We start from the raw sequence: 21,241 nt of genomic DNA on the forward strand, positions 1-21,241 counted from the left end.
TTTGAGTTGGATAGCAGACGCGCTATCCGACGCTAGCCGCCGACCGCATCGAGGATCGGGTGAAGTCCTTCGTCGCGCCGTCGATCGCTGGAACGCAGGTGTGCACGGGTGTTGATGAGCAGATGAGGGCTGGCGTAGGTGGATAGCTAATGTTTTTAACATAGCTCTGTCGAGGTCCCGTAGCTAAGTTAGCTTCAATGGCGTTGTTAGCAACAGCATTGCTAGGCTTCGCCAGGTTGGACAGCATTAACCGTGTGGTTACAGGTCCAGAGTTTGGTAGTATTGTTGATCTTCTGTCTATCCTTCCAGTCAGGGGCTTATTTATTTTGTTTCTATCTGCATTTAAGCACGATGCTATCACGTTAGCTCCGTAGCCTAAGTGCTTCGCCGATGTATTGTCGTGGAGATAAAAGTCACTGTGAATGTCCATTTCGCGTTCTCGACTCTCATTTTCAAGAGGATATAGTATCCGAGGTGATTTAAAATACAAATCCGTGATCCACAATAGAATCCAATGAACCCTTGTACCTAAGTTACGGTCAGAGCGAAAAAAGATACATCCTGCACTGCACTCTAGTCCTTCACTCTCACGTTCCTCATCCACGAATCTTTCATCCTCGCTCAAATTAATGGGGTAGTCGTCGCTTTCTCTGTCCAAATCGCTCTCGCTGCTGGTGTAAACAATGGGGAAATGTGAGGAGCCCTTCAACCTGCGACGTCACGCTACTTCCGGTACAGGCAAGGCTTTTCTTTATCAGCGATCAAAAGTTGCAAACTTTATCGTCGATGTTCTCTACTAATTCCTTTCAGCAAAAATATGGCAATACCGCAAAATGATCAAGTATGACACATAGAATGGATCTGCTATCCCCGTTTAAATAAGAACATTTCATTTCAGTAGGCCTTTAAGAGGATAACATTTCAAAATTAAAATAATTTAATTTTATAATTCTTCATTATTGTCATTCTTGGCAGTCACAGTCATGCATTCATGTCATCAGGATGTACACATTTAGATATATGTACTTAATAAAATGTTTAAAAAAGTATAACATAGTTTCATGAACAAATAATATTTTTTTACTTGACCACGTGTCCCTGGTTGTGTTTCAAGGTTTACACACAGCACTGTATGATTTTGAATGAGACTGACTTTTTTTCCGCACATGCGAGCCATGCTTGAAGGGGCCGACCACTTGCCCCTTGCCCTCTCTGTAATGGCTATGCATCCCCCAGGGTGGTAGCAAGGTGGTCAGCAGCGGGTTGAACCATTGCTGCAGCAACATCAGCAGCGGAACGACGACATCGCCACGGAGTAAATGCCGTTTCCCGAGCAGCAGTCGAGAAGTGGAGCTTTTCATGCTATTTTTGCCATATTATCAAGATGGCAGGGCCACGGAGTGTGGATGTTTTTGTCAGGCTTCCCGGCAGCCATGCACGTTGTGGTACTGACGTTTGTAATCTTTTCTTGTACTCTGGATGTCTGCCATGTTTGCAGGGGCTTGGCACATTTTCACCAAGGCCAGTGTTTTGTTTAGTGATAATCTTAGCCTGAATATAAGTTATCGTATGCGCAACTCTATACATACAACCTCATCGTGTGCACGTCAGTACCAAAAGTGTATTGAAGCAAACAATTTCCAAATCCGTTGAATAATGTTCAGACTTTTTCCGTGATAAGAAGTCAAGTACAACCCCACGGCATGGCAAATCTCAGCTGGTTGCCTGGCATTTTCTCATCATCATTTGTCACCTGGGGAACTGCACACAGCTCGGATCCCTGAGCGTGTGACCAGAGGTACAGAGAGAAAGTGAAAGGACAAAGAGAGAGAGCGAGAGGGAGGGTGGGGATTAAACTTTCATGAGCTGGGTGTTGGCAACCACAATCAAAATGCAAAGATTGAACTTTTCTCCGAGATCCGGCATGGAGTGAGGAGGGTAGGGAGCGCCTGGAGGTCTGTGAGAATAGCAGAGGGGATGTTTGAAAGAATCATAGATGTGGCCTGGATATGAGCGGAGAAGAGAGCAGACCTTTTCCAGCTCACCTTAGTATTGTGAACCCGGCTTCGATCTCCCCCCAGTCTCGATGGAAGACATTTCCTCTCATTGTTTTTTTTTTTAGCACATTCAACCCAGCGAGCCCAAAATATTTGATATGCCAAATGTCTTCCATAGGCTGTGTTTGTCACACCCGAGTGAAGTCTTGTCTGGTTTCAGGTTGTCTTGTCACTTCCTGTTTTATTTAGAAAGGCTAACTCTCCTTCTCGTTTCAGATCGCTTGCCTTTCCTGTGTGTTTGTCCTGATTGATTTCCTTTTGCATCCTCGGCAGAGTTTTGTTTGTAACTTTTTCAGGTAAATTTAATACCATCGATTGAATTAGAGCGGGGATCGGCAATCGCGGCTCTGGAGTGGCTCCCTGGACCTCTTTCAGAGATGTGTGAAAATGGAAAAAGATATAGGAAAAAAAAAAAAAAATTCTTTTAATATATTTTCTGTAGGAGAACAAACACTACACAAACCTTCCTAATTGTTAGAAATCCCACTGTTTATGTTATACATGCTTCACTGATGAGAGTATTTGGCAAGCACCGTTCTACTAACTTCAGCGATCCTTGAACTCATCGTAGTTTGTTTACATGTACAACTTTCTCCGGTGCTGCCACAGAAAGACGTGTTTCATGCCACTCCTCCTTTGTCTCATTTTGTCCACCAAAAGTTTTATGCTGTGCGTGAATGCACAAAAGTGAGCTTTGTTGATTTTACTGATTTGCTGGAGTGCTTATCAGGCATATTTGGTCAATCCATGACTGCAAGCTAATCAATGCTAACATGCTATTTAGGCTAACTGCATGTATATACTGCATCATTATGCCTCGTTTGTAGGTATATTTGACCTCATTTAATTTCCTTCATTTATGTCCTCTGTGTATTTAATTTATATTTTCACGTCTCATGACACATTATCTGTATGTAATATTGGCTGCATGTCTGATAGTTGTTTGTATGCCATGTTGTTCCGGACCACAGCAAACGTTACCCAGCTTGCAAAGATTGTTATAAATCCATTAGAAGAAGACAGCCTGCCGTTTCCTTTAACTTGGACACACTCATCTATACCTTTGGTCGATAAAAGCCAGTCATTTCCAGGAGTTGGTCACCCTCTGAGAAGCCTCCATTGTACTAATGATTTCCAATGTTGCAAAAATGTGTAGAATAAAAATGTAAATACAACATTTCTGTCAACGAAGATTTGCGTCGGCCTTTGATAGTATCATGTGTTGCCTTCATTATAACACTTATATAAGACTTTCATTTTTTTGCGGCTCCATTGTATTATTATCATTATTATTATTTTTGGTGTAATTTGGCTCTTTCAACATTTTGGGTTGCCGACCCTTGGGTTAGTGCAGCTTAATTCTAGGTCTCTTCTTTGTTTGGCTGCATGGTACAGTGCCTTTTGTTGTATTTTGTAGTTTTATTTCTTAGAACCTTTTTCCCACCGTTAGCTGGAGCGTTTTGAGTTTGTTAATAAGTTTGTAAATTTATTAGGTAGGTTAAACCTGTTTTAATTTAATTGAATGTCTCATAACAACAAGATAGAGAAAAAGAAGAAGATTATCGACTACGGTTTCGGCACGGACTACAAAGACGGAAGCGCGCAATTTTTCAGGATTTACGCAGATCCCAAATACAGATCAGCAGGTACCAGAAGGTAAGAAAAGTTGCTTTTGCATAACATTGCGAAACAAAACGCTAGATAATATGTCTTACCTTATACACACACCATAATAATACTTGTATGTTTAATGCGCCGACAATCCTTCAAGCGGTGCGGCTTCACAGCTTACCAAAGTCGTACTAAAACATTTTGACATATTTTTGAGCGCCGTGTGTAATGTTCTATATTTTCAATGAAACATTTAAACTGTTGGTGTTGTTTACTTGAGACCCATCATAGTGCAGTCTGCACATTTCTCTTATGTTCTACTGCCATCTACTGGTCACACTTATCATTACACCATGTAGCAAATAAAATAGCTTTGGGGTCGGTATGCTCAACCAAAATTATTCCTTACATTAGGCGTACCGGGTTATAAGGCGCACTGTCGAGTTCTGAGAAAAAAAAAAGATTTTAAGTGCGCCTTATAGTCCAGAAAATACGGTAGTTTGATTTTTTGCTCATATCTGCTTTTAGCAGTGAGGTCTAGGCCCCTTGCAGATAGTTTGCCCATTGTTTGTTGTACTTAGCCATATTTGTTAGGTTGACCACCACTTCATTCACTGTAGAAGAATAACAGTCACTTGAGTATATACAATACAATACAAATAATAGATTTGTATCTCTATGAACACACAGACACACACACACTGGACATACACACATACACATATCCTGGCTCCACTTTTCTCCCTCCCTGCATTATCTTCCCTCTTCCAGGAAATGTGCAGTACAATTTTATTAATGGATGGATGGTCTTTAAGACCCCCCACTGTTTGATGGGTTTGTTCACCTGGGCTATAGACAAACAGCTGGGAGCAATGCTTGGTTTTGAGTCCGCTATCAAATAAACTTTTGTTTTGTTGCAAATACACAAAAACAGGCATCCGGAGGTAAGAAAAGCTGGTTTTCCACAATAAGACCCCTTTAATGTACAGTGGCAACTCGCCTTTGTTTACATAATCCGTACAAAATGTCTCATAATGTGTATTTCTGGTCTTGTCATCTTCATTCCTCAACTTTCTCAGTTTTTTTGCCACTTGTGCCAGCTTTTGAGAAACATCTTGCAGGCATCAAATTCCAAATGAGCTAATATTTGCAAAAAATAATAACATTTCCCAGTTCGAACGTTACGTATCTTTGTCTTTGCAGTCTATTCAATTGAATATAGGTTGAAAAGGATTTGCAAATCATTGTATTTTGTTTTTATTTACGATTTACACAACGTGCCAACTTCACCGGTTTCGGGTTTTGTACATTGTCAAATGTTGAAAGGCCGGAAAAGGGTGGAAAGCTAAAGTCACCGCTGTTTTTTTTTCCCAGACACGGATGAAAACAGAGCGAAAGACCTACATGCATGGAAGCACAATCCAGGTTTGAACACTAAATATGCCTAATGAGCTTATGAAAAATAGAAAATGTATGGGTACTCACCACTAAAGATATAATAATGAAATGTCATTGCCAGAACACATAGATAGCATCAGTCTGATCATGTAACAAAAAAGCACATTGAATTCACATTTACAAGTGCATTTTCACTCGATTAGATACATACAGAAGGTATGAATAAAACATGTTTAAGCATGAGTAAAGCTTTGTACTCCAAATGTATTATTTATGAGACTCATGTGGAGAAATACATTATGTACTATAAAGAGTATTTATTCATAAAACTTCTGCACTGGAGAAACACTTGCTTTTATTACAGTTGCAATCATTTTGGTCTGACCTGTGGCTGCAGCCAAAGCATCATCTTTGTGGTGAACGCTGATGGTCGAAAAACATTTGGAAAAAAAAATGGTGAAAACTTCAAATCCTCTACAAAGACGTTCATGCATCTTTGTATGTAAATGTATCCCCACCCGGGGTTCCTTCACATAAATAGTTACACAGGTAGCGGAATTGCCTGGGGTTTTCCTTGAACCTTTCCTCTTAACCTTGATGTTCTCTCCAATTCCCAAACATCTGCTTAATACGTGTAGCCCTGAGCATTCGCTTCCTCTTGACAAGAGAAAGAAAGAGAGATGGGCATCAAGGAGAGAGAGAGAGAGTACAGCATTGGGGGGAGTCAGGTATCTCCAGAGACCATGATTAGTATTCACAAGCCCAGCTTGTAGCCGGATAACCCTGCTGCAGGAGGCCTGCTTAAAATGACGTTATGTAGTCATTTTAGCATAGAACAACTGTTGGTACACTTCAACCCGCGCCATTATATCAGTGAACCGGCCAAGATAAAGTAGCAATTTTTTTACAGTAGAGGTTTGTCTAAATCATGGGTGTCAAACCTACGGCCCGCGAACAGGTTTTATCCGGCCCGCGGGATGAGTTTGCAAAGTATAAAAATGAGCCGAAATTTTTGAATGAAAGAAACTGCTGTTCATAATGTGTCCACTAGATGTCGCAATAGCAATTCTTTGTATCTTAGTATGTAAAAATAAAATAGACCACATGATGTTAGTGCACCAGTCGAGGAAAATGAGAAAACGACATAAATAACATCCTGTCATTTGATGTTGATATTCTTTTTTTATCTTGATAGATTAAAAATTAACACCAATGAGTTGACTGATGAACATTATCACATAATTTATTCAGAAAGTATAAATAAGGACAAATAAAGATGGAATACTATTACCCACAACATGTAAGTGTAAAAAAACAAAACAACATTATGATTTGTACATTTTCAGAATGTGCTTGTTCTATTTTTAAACAAAAAAAACAATCTGAAGTTGTCTTTATTTTTAAGTTAGCGTGCCGTGATTTTACCAGTCCGGCCCACTTGGGAGTAAATTTTGCTCCATGTGACCCCCCCCCGATGTAAAATGCTCTAAATGCTTGTACTTTACAAGAATTAATGCACACTAAAAAGTTCAGACTATCACTTTTCTTTATCAATCAGTCAAACTTTATCCAGCACTTTTTCATGCACAGGCAAGTGGCAACACAATGTGCTTTGCACCAATTAAAAAAAGAGAGAGAAAGAGAGAAGACAACACCCACACCCACAACACAGCGCTACTGACATGTCATGGCACTAAGGCTGGGGGACAAACGCCACCTTAAAATTACAACTTTTATTATAATACTGCCAAAATTCTAAGTTTTTCTTGTGAAATTGTGACCTTTGGATTGTGATATTCTAACTCACTTTTCACAACAGGCTTTTTTTATATTTGCATAGTATGTATATATTATTAATGTTGTAAATACAAATCTTTATATATCCAGAAAGGGTGGTCCTAAAGAGGTAGGCATTTTTCGGAGGTCTATACAATACAATAATGTGTGTGCGTGTGCGTGTGTGTGTGTGTGTGTGTGTGTGTGTGTGTGTGTGTGTGTGTGTGTGTGTGTGTGTGTGTGTGTGTGTGTGTGTGTGTGTGTGTGTGTGTGTGTGTGGAGTCAGAGGTTATTGCTGAGGGCAGAAAATCAAAGAGAAGCGAAAACAATACCAGCGATTGTCTCCATTCGCTCCCTTGATGCTTCTCAGAGATAATCTGTGCTGCGTCGTCATCTTTTCATGTAATTTACTTCCATTTTTTTTCCCCCATCTCCATACAGTCTTGTATTTCCTGTGTTTAATAATGGCATATTATCACTGGGCCCTCTTTTTTTTGGCCAGGCTTAAAATCCCGGCTGCCTCTTCTTTCTCGTGCCTTTGCAGACTGCAAGAGCTTGCTTTTTGTGTCTGTAACTTAAAACAGTGCCCACAGTAAACAAGATTAATTGTGACTTGCTCCTAAAAATCACACACACACACATACACACGCACCCACAAAGGAAGAGATGCAAAACTGGTAGACCACTTTAAAAACGTCCATGTTTGGGTGAGGACATCTTGTAAGAACACATTTAGGGGTTGATGGGCAAATGCTGGGTCCCCACATGTCCTCACCTGACTCAATGAGGTTCTACTGGTGTCCACCCATTTGTGTCTTCCCTTTGAATGTCCGTTGCAGGCTCTCTGGTTTCACACTACATTGACCCTCTTGCTTTTTATACTTCATTTGATCTATATATATATATATATATATGTACATTGGCATTGTTAGGCCTATTTTTTTTTTTTTACAAATACATGCCGACATATTCATTATAAAGTGGCCCGAATATGAGTTTAAATAAATAATCATATAACCTGTCATTATTCACTCAGTTTCCCCTCACTTCATAGCGTAAGTTAGTGAGCCCCTTTAGTGCGTCGGTATCCAATCCATTCCACTTGTTCATATAGAAAATGCCCACATCACTCAAAAACCAGTCCACATTTTCTCTGCGACCTTGCTTGCGGTCCTGCAGGTGTACGAAGCACATTAGCACACAGCACTGCAGAACAAGAACCTTGTGTCTGCAATTGTAAATCATTTAGTTTTTAAGTTTTGTGTTTCTTGTAGAATCTATATAAAGTAATATACATTAGCCTATTGTTAAAATAATGAAAAAAACATCATTAAATATATATTTTTTATTGTATTGTTACATTAATAGCTGTTGTATTATTATAGGATGGCTTGTTAAACATTTCATAGGATTTTCAGAGGGTGGAAAAACCAAGATATTTAATATAAAATGTAAAATGAATAAATCCATAAAAAGAAAAAGAAAAAAAATGGTTAAAAGCCATCGTCCCGGGGAGCATTTAATTTCTTCCCGTGCATTTTTTTTTACCATCCCCGGGACGACGGGACGACGTTAATCTCAAACCCTGGAAGTTACATTTTATTGTTTGCATTATTTGTTTCAGCATTGCACTTTGAAGATGGTCCCTCAGCTCTTTGACAGTTTTGGCTCTTTTTCAGATCAGCAGTCTTTCTTATTTACAGTATATATAAAATGTTCTCATTTCTATTCAGACTTCCATATATATTTAATTTCCTTAACGGCTTGCCATAATATATATATATATATATATATATATATATATATATATATATATATATATATATATATATATATATATATATATATATATATTATATTATATACAAGCCAAATTATCCCGGTCCAGATATTACTTTAATTCAAGTATTAAGTAATATTTACAGGGCTTGAATTTACAACCATTTTAGTCACATATGTGCCCAAAATGTAATCTGTGCAACTTCAAAATATTTGGGAACAAACAATTATTGTATTGTGAGCTAAAGTGGTGGCATTAGCCTCTATGTTGTGAATGAACAACATAGAGGCAATCTATTTGATAAAGCCTCCAAATTGTTCCCTAGACACAAATACAAAAAAATAGAAAACATGTCTCCACAAAGATGAGCAGTGTTCTGTTTGTCAGTTTACAGATGGAGACACAAATATTCCAGCTCAAACTGCACACGGGGTTTACTCTGTCATAAGTCAAGAATTGTCCCTTTATGTCCTCCGTTGCCTAGCAGCAGCAGCTAGCATCCTCCACTGAGACTGCTCTCATCCTCCTCCTTGCAGTGTGTTGTCTGTTCATGCATAGGCAAGCACGTGTATGCTCTTGTGTTTTAAATGCTAATCTGCACAGACAACGGGGCCAGCCGTGTCCAGAGGCTACGGGCAAAAGACGGAAGGACCTTGACAATGTTGCATACTTCCACCCACACTGGTCAGCCTCTCTCACCTCATGACTGTCAAGATCATTAAGATTGCTTAGAATCTGATTAATGCGGCTCCAGGGCGGAACATTTCCGAGATGTGGACGACAGTGCAATGTGGTGGCTTGTAAACAAGTTGGGTATTTTTGCAGTAACAGGGAATTAATCCAATTTCAGTAACATAAAAATGCGGGGCAAATTAAAGAAAACACGAGTGACCAATTGGACAAAAGCAAAGCAGTAGTAAACAAGATCACTGGAAAAGAAGGACGAAAGTACAGTGCAATCTCAAAAGTCAAACACAGACGGTGGTTAACTTCTGAGATGTTCTAATGCAGGGGTCGGGAATCTTTTTGGCTGAGAGAGCCATGAAAGCCAAATATTTCAAAATGTATTTCCGTGAGAGCCATATAATATTATTTTTTAACACTGAGTACAACTAAATGCGTGCATTTTTAAGTAAGGCCAACATTTTTAAAGTATAATAAGTCTCGTATTCTTTTTAATAACATTGTTATTCTAAAGCTAACCAATAATAAATAAAATACTTCTTACCATTAATTCGACTTCTTGAACAGGTGCGATAGAAAACGGATGGATGGATTAAAATGCATGAGAATGTTTTTGTCAGGCTTGTCCCTGACAGTTTGGCTGTTAGTTTTTCCTCTGCGTTTGTCTTTTGTTTCCTGTCTTTAGTTCCTGTCAGCACTCTTATTTTGGTTATTTCCTGATTGTCTCCCTGAGTTCTTTTTCCCCTCAGCTGTGGCTGATTGGCACCGGGCCACACCTGGTGTCAATCAGCCAGCTGCTATTTGAACCTGCCTTCCCATCCAGTCTGTGCTGGATTATTGTCATGAATACTTGTAGCTCCTACCTGTTACTTGTCTGTATTCCTGTATGCCGTGGACTGCTTTCTGTCTTTTTGTTCCTAGTTCCTGTTTGCTGGATCCTGTTTCCCGTTTTCCAGTTTGGCGTTCCTGGTTTGTGTCTTTTCTTTATTTTTACTTTTGGACATTAAATAATGTTTTTCCGCACAATGCCTGCCGCCTTCTCTGCATCTTGGGGTTCGTCAACAACACACCCTGACAGTTTTATAATTTGAACGTTATTTTTAACACTGTGATTACGAGCGGAATTATTCACTACTTATCGTGTTAAGCAATGCCAGCTAAGATTTATCTGAGAGCCAGATGCAGTCATCAAAAGAGCCACATCTGGCTCTAGAGCCATAGGTTCCCTACCCCTGTTCTAATGTAAACATTGTATTCGAACGGACAGAACAGAAAATATTTTGCAGACCAATATGGTCACCTGGCGGGTGTTAGTCCCATTTCCTGTTCCGGTTTTTATAAAGCTTTACATTTGCCATCACAAAAATGTTTAATAAAATTGCATCGTTAATCTTTTTTATGCACAAGTCTCAATGTGAGAATGAACATGAGTCTTTCCCTTTTCTGTGTGTTGTAGATAGCCGCCTCGTGCTGGCAGTTTTTCCATGAACAATGTAAGTCATGGGGATTCACCTATTTTTCCTATAAAGCCTTCTAAGGCTATGTCTACACTGTCACGACGGGGACTATGGTGACGCAAATTAGTGCGTGGATTGCTTTCCCTGGGTGCAAAACGACTTGACTGGACAATGCGTGAAGGTAAATACAGGTTTAATTATTTACTCAAAAAAGGAAAAAACAAAAGGCGCGCACAAGGCGGAGAACACACTTGGCTATGAAAACAATAAACTAGCCCAAAGGCAAAACTATGAACACAAAACAAACAACACTTACTGTGGCATGAGCGGAGCATGAAATTAACATCAACATGAAACTATGAACAGGCATGAGTAGTAGAGGTATCAGAGGTAGCATGGGTAGCATGGGTAGCATGGGTAGCGGAGGTAGTAATGTCGCCGACTGCCTGGCAACTGCAAGCTTAAATACTAGTGACATGATTAGTGACAAGTGCGTGAGTCCAAATGTGAAACAAGTGAAACTAATGGTTGTCATGGTAACAAAACAAACAAGAGTGCACAAACAGGAACTAAAAAGAGTCCAAAAACCAAACAGAACATAGCCAAACAGAACATGATCAAAAGACATGACATACACTAAGCAGTTTTTATTATCATTAGCTTGTTGAGAATGAGTCAGAACTTCAAGTTTTATAAGGTAATGATCGGACATGACTTTAGTATACGGGAGTATCATAACTTTGGAGGTGGGGATACCCCTGACAAGCACTAGATCTATCGTATTACCGTTGTGATGTGTGGGTTCATTTATTATTTGTGTAAGACCACAGCTATCAATTATAGTCTGGAGCGCCAAGCATGGAGGGTCTGATGGGGTATTCATATGGATATTAAAGTCCCCCATTATAATTTTATTGTCGGCGTGCGTCACTAGATCAGCAACAAACTCTGAGAATCCCTTCCAAGGTTTCTCATTGTCCCATTGGGTTGAGTTTTTCCTTGTCCTGATGTGGGATCTGAGCCGAGGATGTCGTTGTGGCTTGTACAGCCCTTTGAGACACTCGTGATTTAGGGCTATATGAGTAAACTTTGATTGATTGATTGATTGATTGACTGATAAAGTCCGAATAGGGCCCAGGGGCGGTAGATAACAGCCAGGTAGAGAGGCCGCGGTGCAACAGACCTCATAGTAAGCACCTCAATAGCCGGCCGAAGCATGGATGTTAAAAGACAGAAAGCACAATGGAAGCTAAACTAACAAACCCAAAAAAAGGAATTTGTGCCAAAAGGAAAGAGGAGCCCTTTTGTTTGGATTTAAAAAGTCAGACATTGATCAAACAACCATTATCTGCAAAACATGCTGTCAACGAGTCGCGGTCTCAAAACCACAATATGGTGAAAAGAAAAACAAACAAACCAGCCTGACAGAGTTGTTGTCCTTGCAGAAACTGAGAAAATACATATTCTATCTTTAAATTCTGATGTAGAGACATGACCTTGGTATAAACTGTTGAAAAAAGTGCTTGTACTAAAAATACTTTTATGGATTTTTTAATTGTCTTGTCCTTTCATACATAAAATGTATTTTATAAATTAAAGAGAAAAGACAGTTGCCCTTGTTCCACCCCCTGGGAGGTGAGGGGAGCAGTGAGCAGCAGCAGTGAGCAGCAGCGGTGGCCTCGCTCGGGAATCATTTTGGTGATTTAACCCCCAATTCCCATCCTTAATGCTGAGTGCCAAGCAGGGAGGTAAAGGGTTCCATTGGTGTAGTCTTTGGTATGACTCGGCCAGGGTTTGAACTCACGACCTACCGATCTCAGGGCGGACACTCAATTTGTGCATACATAGTTTTAAGGAAAAAATACTCCATTGTGTTTTAGATGATAACGATATACGTCAGGATAATATCTTTTTTCCATATCGCACAGCACGAGTCATACCAAAGACTTTAAAAATGGGACCCATAACCTCCCTGCTTGGCACTCAGCAACAAAGGGTTGGAGTTGGGGGTTAAATCACCAAATTATAATTATAATTAATTAATTAATTAATTAGCTGTAACTATTTAGTAACAGGCACATTCATGATAACATATAATATTTACAATATTTTGGTAATTTCAAGCATTCCTGGAACTTCTTTCCAGGGCGCATGGACTTCACAGAGCACATAGCAACTATGCTATGTGTTTGCTACCGCTTGTCTTGTGAGCGCCACTGGAGACGACTCCAGAACTTTATCTTTTTGAGCCTGGTTACACGTGTAAAATATACACAGCAAAAGTGTCACTTAAAAAGTCTGCTCTCAGTGGGATGGTTGTATCTTTCAGCACAGTACCTATTTTTCCCCTTCAGCTGGTAAATTCAGCGTAATCTTCAGGTTAAAAAAATGCTGAGAGAAAACAAACATCTTGCTGAGCCTTCCAAGTGATGTCGTCGGGTGTAAGTATCCACTATTTTATGTGGGGAATTTCTTAATGTTTAATTGCCACAATTTTATACTATACAGGTGAAATGCATAAATTATAACCTTGAATTAACTTTTCCGAACTTAAAGACGATACTGGAGCTTCTGCTGCTGTATCGTTACTTCTCTGTGTTGGCTGGAGGCCCTTTACAAAAGGGGCTGTGTCACTACGCCAAAGAAGTAGTTCCTCAGTGTTAGCTCTTACAATAACAATGTTGTTAAAAAGGAAATACATGTGCTCTTTTCTCACATATGGATTGTGGACGATGGGCAAAATTCCCTCAAAAAGTACAGTTTTCCTTTAGGTTTTTACTTTTTAGAAATGTTTGTTTGAACTCTTAACTTGTAATATGTTTGGGTGTTTCCGCAGTAGCCAGTGGTGATTTAGTGTGGAGTTTTGGACTTCCTGTGTCCGTCAAGGACCTGATTTGTTCACACATTTTGCTATATTTGCCAGACAGCACAGTTGAGATAAATAGTCCTTCCAATCCTAATGATAACAGATACAACACACCTGCAAACACACTTTCACAATGCAAGCTTCTCAGCCTGCGTTTCTGCAACTAAAAAGACAAATCCAATTATCGTATAATAGATTTGTATTCTATCACTCGAGCTGAGCCAACAAGTTATCTTTTCAATGTTGCCTTGCACATTTTTCACATGGTTAAATGACAAGTGAGAGTAAGAATGCTTGGGTGTGATAGCGGTCCATCCATGCTGTGTGAATTCTATTCAGCTGTATATTCATTCAGCACCCAATAGACTTTATCTGAAGGCACTTTTCTTATAGAGCAGGTTTGGACTAGTGTTGTCCCAATACCAATATTCAATAGTAGTACGTTGTTTTTTCTTACAGGCAATGTGGGTTTGAGCCACACTCGGAGCAGTACGAAAAAACAATACAGTCAAGAGAGAGAGAGAGAGATAATACACCCTCTCTAGCCGAAGCTGAGCTGTTTGCTATTGACAGCTATGAACACCAATCATTGCATTCCGTTGTCAAAATCGGCTTCAGCCCAGGTAAGCATGTGCATCAAGGTGGTCTTGCACTTTGTACATGAGGCACTTGGTCTAGCTAGAGGTCAAAAAAAGTTGTTTTTCCAACATTGGGAAGAAAAAAAGTGAGTGTGAAGAACAGTGTTGTCATTTTGTGAAGAAGCGGATGAGATGTCTTTAAATTAAGGAAGGAAATCATCATAAACATGAGAGAGCGAGTCTTTGGTGAAGCAATTTGAGCGTAGCACTGCTAGTCTCCACCATACTGAAGCAGAATGAGTCCAAGACAGCCAAGGATGTTATCATTTTATCTAAATGGCGGAAATGTATTCATGAAAATACGAAAAAGCTACTGATGTTGTGTTTGACGGAGAAGTTGCTGGAAGGAGATATCGTAGACGTTTACTCTCCAAGGTGAATGCTGCACATTGTCATTAAATTACTACATTCTATGGTAGTATTTTTTATGCAATATTCCTCATCTAGAGAGTAGTTTTATCTTTTTAAAAGTAGTTTAATCTTTTTACAAGACATGTTACATGTTAAAGTTGCCAAGCACCAATTAAAAAAGCTTGTAAGTTGAGGCACTACTGTCTATCTTAAAAAAAGTGACCTTGGAAATTCAAACATTGGAAACAACTCCAGACCCTTAATCATTTATTTCATCTGCATTATGGGTAAAAAAAAAAAAAAAAAAAAAGAAAGTGGTACAAAATACAGGAAAAACATGCACTCTCCAAAAACATTTAATAAAACAAAAATAAAGAGGTGCATGGCAAAAAGTGTACTTAAAGAAAAAGCAAGGCCAGCAACACTTGTGTCCTTCTTATAATTTTAATATAAACTGCACAGGTGCTACCAAACAGACCGGTTTCGACAAGGTCTTCGTCAGTGTGCAATTTTTTAACAGGAAGTGATGCACTTAAATCAGGGGTGTCAAACTCATTTTAGCTCAGGGGCCGCATGGAGGAAAATCTATTCCCACGTGGGCCGGACGGGTAAAATCATGGCATGATAACTTAAAAATAACACAACCTCAGGTTGTTTTCGTTAAATTAAAGTACCAATGATTGTCACACACACACTAGGTGTGGTGAAATTTGTCCTCTGCATTTGACCCATCCCCTTGTTCACCCCCTGGGAGGTGAGGGGAGCAGTGAGCAGCAGCGGTGGCCACGCCCAGGAATCATTTTTGGTTATTTAACCCCCAATTCCAACCCTTGATGCTGAGTGGGAGGTAATGAGTCCCATTTTTATAGTCTTTGGTATGACTCGGCCGGGGTTTGAACTTAAAACCTACCGATCTCAGGGCGGACACTCTAAGAGTAAGTGGCCTTACTTTGGCCCAAAATAGAATAAGTACATTCTGAAAATGTACATATCACAAATAATCCTCTTGACAAAACACTTCAAGTTAGTGAAAAATTCTGAGGAAAAAAAATGGTGCAGTTTCAAAAACACAGTTAAGAACACAATGAAATTACATTTATTTTCAGTATTTCTACAAACCAATTAAACTTTAAGTCAGAGCCCATCTATGATTGAACAAAAACAAAATGAAGCATGAATAAAAACGCTTCTATGTATCGACTACCTCATTAGTCATTTCCCTTGTTGACTATCTTGAAATTTGCACAGAAGAAAATTATTTTCACATAACTATATCAATGTGTGAGGTTACTAGTTGTTTATTTTACTCCTGTTTGTTTTACATTGGGTCGAGGGGGAGGAGTCGCAGTCCCGCTTTGTCGTGTACCTCTTGCTTGTTATACTTGCTTGCCCCCCCCCCCCCCCCCCCTATAAACTATTTGCTTGCCAAACAGAATTGCCATTGCGACATCCAATGGACACTTTTAGAACAGCAGTTTCTTTAATTTAAAAATGCAGCTCAATTTTACACTAAGCAAACTCAATAAATAAAAGCACTAGAATAGCTATAGCTCCCTCTATATACACTATATTGCCAAAAGTATTTGTCCACCCATCCAAATGATCAGAATCAGGTGTCCTAATCACTTGGCCCGGCCACAGGTGTATAAAATCAGGCACTTAGGCATGGAGACTGTTTCTACAAACATTTGTGAAAGAATGGGCCGCTCTCAAGAGCTCAGCGATTTCCAGCGTGGAACTGTCATTGGATGCCACCTGTGCAACAAATCTAGTCGTGAAATTTCCTCGCTGCTAAATATTCCAAAGTCAACTGTCGGCTTTACTATAAGAAAATGGAAGAGTTTGGGAACAACAGCAACTCAGCCACCAAATGCTAGGCCACGTAAACTGACAGAGAGGGGTCAGCATAGTGCAAAGACTTTCTGCACAGTCAGTTGCTACAGAGCTCCAAACTTCAAGTGGCCTTCCAATTAGCCCACATACAGTACGCAGAGAGCTTCATGGAATGGGTTTCCATGGCCGAACAGCTGCATCTAAGCCATACATCACCAAGTCCAATGCAAAGTGTTGAATGTAGTGGTGTAAAGCACGTCGCCACTGGACTCTAGAGCAATGGACACGTGTTCTCTGGAGTGATGAATCGCGCTTTTCCATCTGGCAATCTGATGGACGAGTCTGGGTTTAGAGGTTGCCAGTAGAACGCTACATTTCGGACTGTATTGTGCCGAGTGTGAAATTTGGTGGAGGAGGAATTATAGTGTGGGGTTGTTTTTCAGGAGTTGGGCTTTGCCCCTTAGTTCCAGTGAAAGGAACAGTGAATGCTGCAGGATACAAAAACATTTTGGATAATTCCATGCTCCCAACCTTGTTGGAACGGTTTGGAGCGGGCCCCTTCCTCTTCCAACATGACTGTGCACCAGTGCACAAAGCAAGGTCCATAAAGACATGGATGACAGAGTCTGGTGTGGATGAACTTGACTGGCCTGCACAGAGTCCTGACCTGAACCCCATAGAACACCTTCGGGATGAATTAGAACAGAGACTGAGAGCCAGGCCTTCTCAACCATCATCAGTGTGTGACCTCACCAATGCGCTTTTGGAAGAATGGTGGAAAATTCCTATAAACACACTCCACAACCTTGTGGACAGCCTTCCCAGAAGAGTTGAAGCTGTAATAGCTGCAAAAGGTGGACCGACATCATATTGAACCCTATGGGTTAGGAATGGGATGGCACTTCAAGTTCATATGTGAGTCAAGGCAGGTGGCCAAATACTTGTGGCAATAAAGTGTATAATATAATACTTATAAAGTATCAACATGAAGCACCAACCTGAAGCCTTACATCAAGCCACAACAATATGCACACAAATGGCTGGCATAAGGTTGAAAATATTACCCCCCGACACGTGGGGAAGAAAATGGATGAATGAGTGGATGGATGGTCAGATAACGGAAATGAACAGCAAAAATTGAAGAAAACCAAGAGTGATGGAAAGAGACGAGAGATCGTGTAATGGAGGGGTAGGAAGATCTTGTTAACTTGATCTCGGGCATTCATCTCATACATCAATTATAATAGCTTCCATCCATCTCTGCTCACTAAGCAAGACAAAGATGATGCATAGCATGGCCCCATGAAGACATATTGCCGGGAGTCACGTCATTGATTAGAGTTTTTACTGATCCCATCAAAAACACAATGCAAACACATTTGCCAAAATGGTGTTTGTCACTTTCTGCATGGCCTGTAGTCCCCCCTGCGAGGCCCCCCCGCACCACAGGTGGCTGCACAGAGACAGCGGAACACATGCTGACTTGCATCAACGCAAACAATCGAAGCGGTCCAATTTTCTCAATTATCGGGCGGAAAAGTTAACTGCCGGCGCCGACAGCGAGCACACACCAGCAGTGGCGAGGGGGAATAACTCAATGCATTTGAAGGTAAATACGTACGGTGACACAATATTGATAAATGACAAACTGTGTCCAGCAGGATCTGCGCTGTTATGTTTCTACTGCCAAAAATAGCATTAGTGGTGTTCAGTTTGCCCTTCCCTGTATCCTCCACTGCAGTTAAAAACGTGAATGTGATGTTTACCCAATGTGTCTTTGGGCTGTTGTAATTGTAAATATCAAGGTTCATCCCAGGACATGTCATGCATATTGTGGGCTGAGTGCTTAAATTCCTGCAAATTATTTTTCAATAGCAAATTCTGTAGTTGTCTGTCTGAAAAGTCATTACTTGACAAATACCTGCAAAAGTACATACTCTACTCATTCTGCTATTACCGAAGAGAATTGTATCTACGGGCCTTAGGGATGGGTACCTAATCTGGATTTTTTTTTTGGCGCCGACCGAATCCCGTCAGTCCTACCGATTTACGTGAAATCCAACATTGCCGCCGGCTTTTCGCACTTCGGCACTCGGCGATCACTCCAGCAGCACTGAGAGCAGACTCAGCCAAACTACCTCTTTGGGTAATCAGAATCAGGATCAGAAATACTTTATTAATCCCAGAGGGGAAATTAAGATTTTCAGCACAATCCCATTCAAGAGCAGACTGGTGCAGCCTCAACAACCTGGAGCTGAACGCCCAGAAGACAGTGGAGATGATCTTGGACTTCAGGAAAGTCACAGCCCCACCATCCCCCCTCATCCTGTATGGACTCTCCCACCCCCGTCTTCATCGTGGACTCCTTCCGTTTTTTGGGAAACCACCATCACCCAGAACCTCAAGTGGAAGCCGACCATCAGCTCCCTCATCAAAGAAGGCCCAGCAGAGGATGTACTTCCTGCGGCAGCTGAGGAAACTTAAGGTGCCAACCGAGATGCTGGTGCAGTTCTACTCGGCCATCATCGAGTCCATCCTCACCTCCTCCATCACCGTGTGGTTCCCCGGCGCCACAGTCCGGGACAAGCATCGACTGCAGCGCATCGTAAGTGCTGCTGAGAAGGTTATTGGCTGCAGGCTCCCATTCCTCCAGGACCTGTTCTCCTCCAGGATCAGGAGGCGTGTGGGTCGGATCACAGCTGACTCTTCTCACCCTGGACACAAACTATTCTTCCCTCTCCCCTCAGGCAGGAGACTACGGTCCATCCAGACCCACACCTCCCGCCACCTGAACAGTTTTTTCCCCTCGGCCATCAGGCAAATGAACAATAACAAGATCTGATAGCTCATTTTATTACCTATTCTGTGTTATATATGTTTTATGTTGCCCGATTGGACCAGGCAAAATTCCTAGTTTGTCAACCCGTTCTCAAACAATAGCAATAAAAAATATTCTGATTCCGATTCTGATTCTGACAAACATTACAGGGAGACAGAACAGGATCGCTGACGGGTCTGCCAACTTCCGGCGCCCCTTACAAAAAAGGTGACAAACAGGTAAACGCTGGGGTGAGGGTGAGAAAAACTAATTCAGTCTAAGCCTGGGCCCCTGGAGAGGGGCTCCAGACTGAGGCCAAGGGGAAAAAACCTCATAGCCATAGCACACATAAACATGTGTGAAAGAAGGAAACATCAAAGAACACAAAGGGCATTAAAGACATTAAAAGAGCAGAGCTGATGCAACCAGGTATTTCTACATACAGCTACAAAAGTAAAACAAAAACAAACAAAAAAACATATACACTGTGGTGGCCTCTGCGGTGTTCCACGCCATTGCATGCTGGGGTGGGGGGAGCATGGCTAGAGACAGGAGCAGACCCAACAAAGCAACCAAGAGAGCCGACTCCACCCTCGGCCGCCCACCAACTCTCGGCCAGTGTCCAGTCCGCATGGATGAGCGAGGATGCATCTAAGGAGACCGAGGTGTCCGATACCTGCTCATTCAGCCAAGACATTGTGAAGCTTGTCCGTCCTGGCGCTCAGTGCCAGCTCCGCAGCCCTGTCTCTCCATCCGCATCTCCTCCAGTCTCTCCAAACGGACTCTGGTGCGGCAGAGAGTAAAGTGACAACTTCTAATGCCATCAATGAAATGGACTCAAAAAACTCTCCGACATAAGTTAAGTAAAGTTCCACTTTTCCAAAAATGTGCTAGCTTCATGCTAATATAAATTGGCTTTGCTACCAACAAGCAACTGATTAGAATTAGCGATTTTACATGGCCATTTCAACATCTCCAAATTTGTTTATGAAAACTGCAACTAAGCTGTACGTTACAATTAAACAGCTACCATCGATTAATCAATCAAAGTTTATTTATATAGCCCTTAATCACAAGTGTCTCAAAGGGCTGCACAAGCCACAATGATATCCTTGGTTCAGATCCCACATCAGGGCAAGAAAAAACTCAACCCAATGGGCACCAATGAGAAACCTCGGCGAGGACTGCAGATGTGGGGGCGCCCCATCCCCAGATGACCGGTGCAATGTATGTCAAGTGGATCTAGTTTATAATGTGAGATAAGTACATAATAAGTACAATACTTAACACTTTTTAGGGGGCAACAAAAGACTAGCATCAGCAGAGACTGAACTGACTAGCCAACACACCATCTAACATCTTGGACTCGCAACTGACATTGCAACTTAATGTCCTAATAATACAAGATGTCCCCACATCTACGGTCCCTTCCAAGGTTTCTTGTTGTCCCCACTGGGTTGAGTTTTTCCTTGCCCTGATGTGGGATCTGAGCCGAGGATGTCGTTGTGGCTTCTGCAGCCCTTTGAGACACTTGTGATTAAAGGCTAAATAAGTAAACTTTGATTGACTGATTTATTGTTGGCAACACACTTTTTTGATGATTTCTTTCTTTAATTCAACCAATATCATCCACTTCTTTTTTTCAGAACTGTCTCTCACACTCACTTTTTTTCCTTCCCATGGTTGGAAAACAATGTTATGTCGATCTGTAGCTATAAGCTAATGTCATCCAGTAAGACCAGGGCCGTATTCCTAGAGATCCTGAGAATCCTCTCAGAGAGCTCCGAACTTAACCTAAAAATTCCTTGCAAAGAGTGTTAGCTTAGGAGCGATTCCAGAACATTCTCAGCAGTGGCGTGCAGTCACTAGAGGCAGGAGAGGCGGGGCCTCACCTGCCATCATGGAAAGAAAAAAAATGTAAAAAGAAAAAAAAATTAATTACATTGTTATATGTATCCAGTGATTATACTAA

This window comes from Entelurus aequoreus, linkage group LG22 (assembly GCF_033978785.1).
Source record: "Entelurus aequoreus isolate RoL-2023_Sb linkage group LG22, RoL_Eaeq_v1.1, whole genome shotgun sequence".
Classification (NCBI taxonomy): Eukaryota; Metazoa; Chordata; class Actinopteri; order Syngnathiformes; family Syngnathidae; genus Entelurus; species Entelurus aequoreus.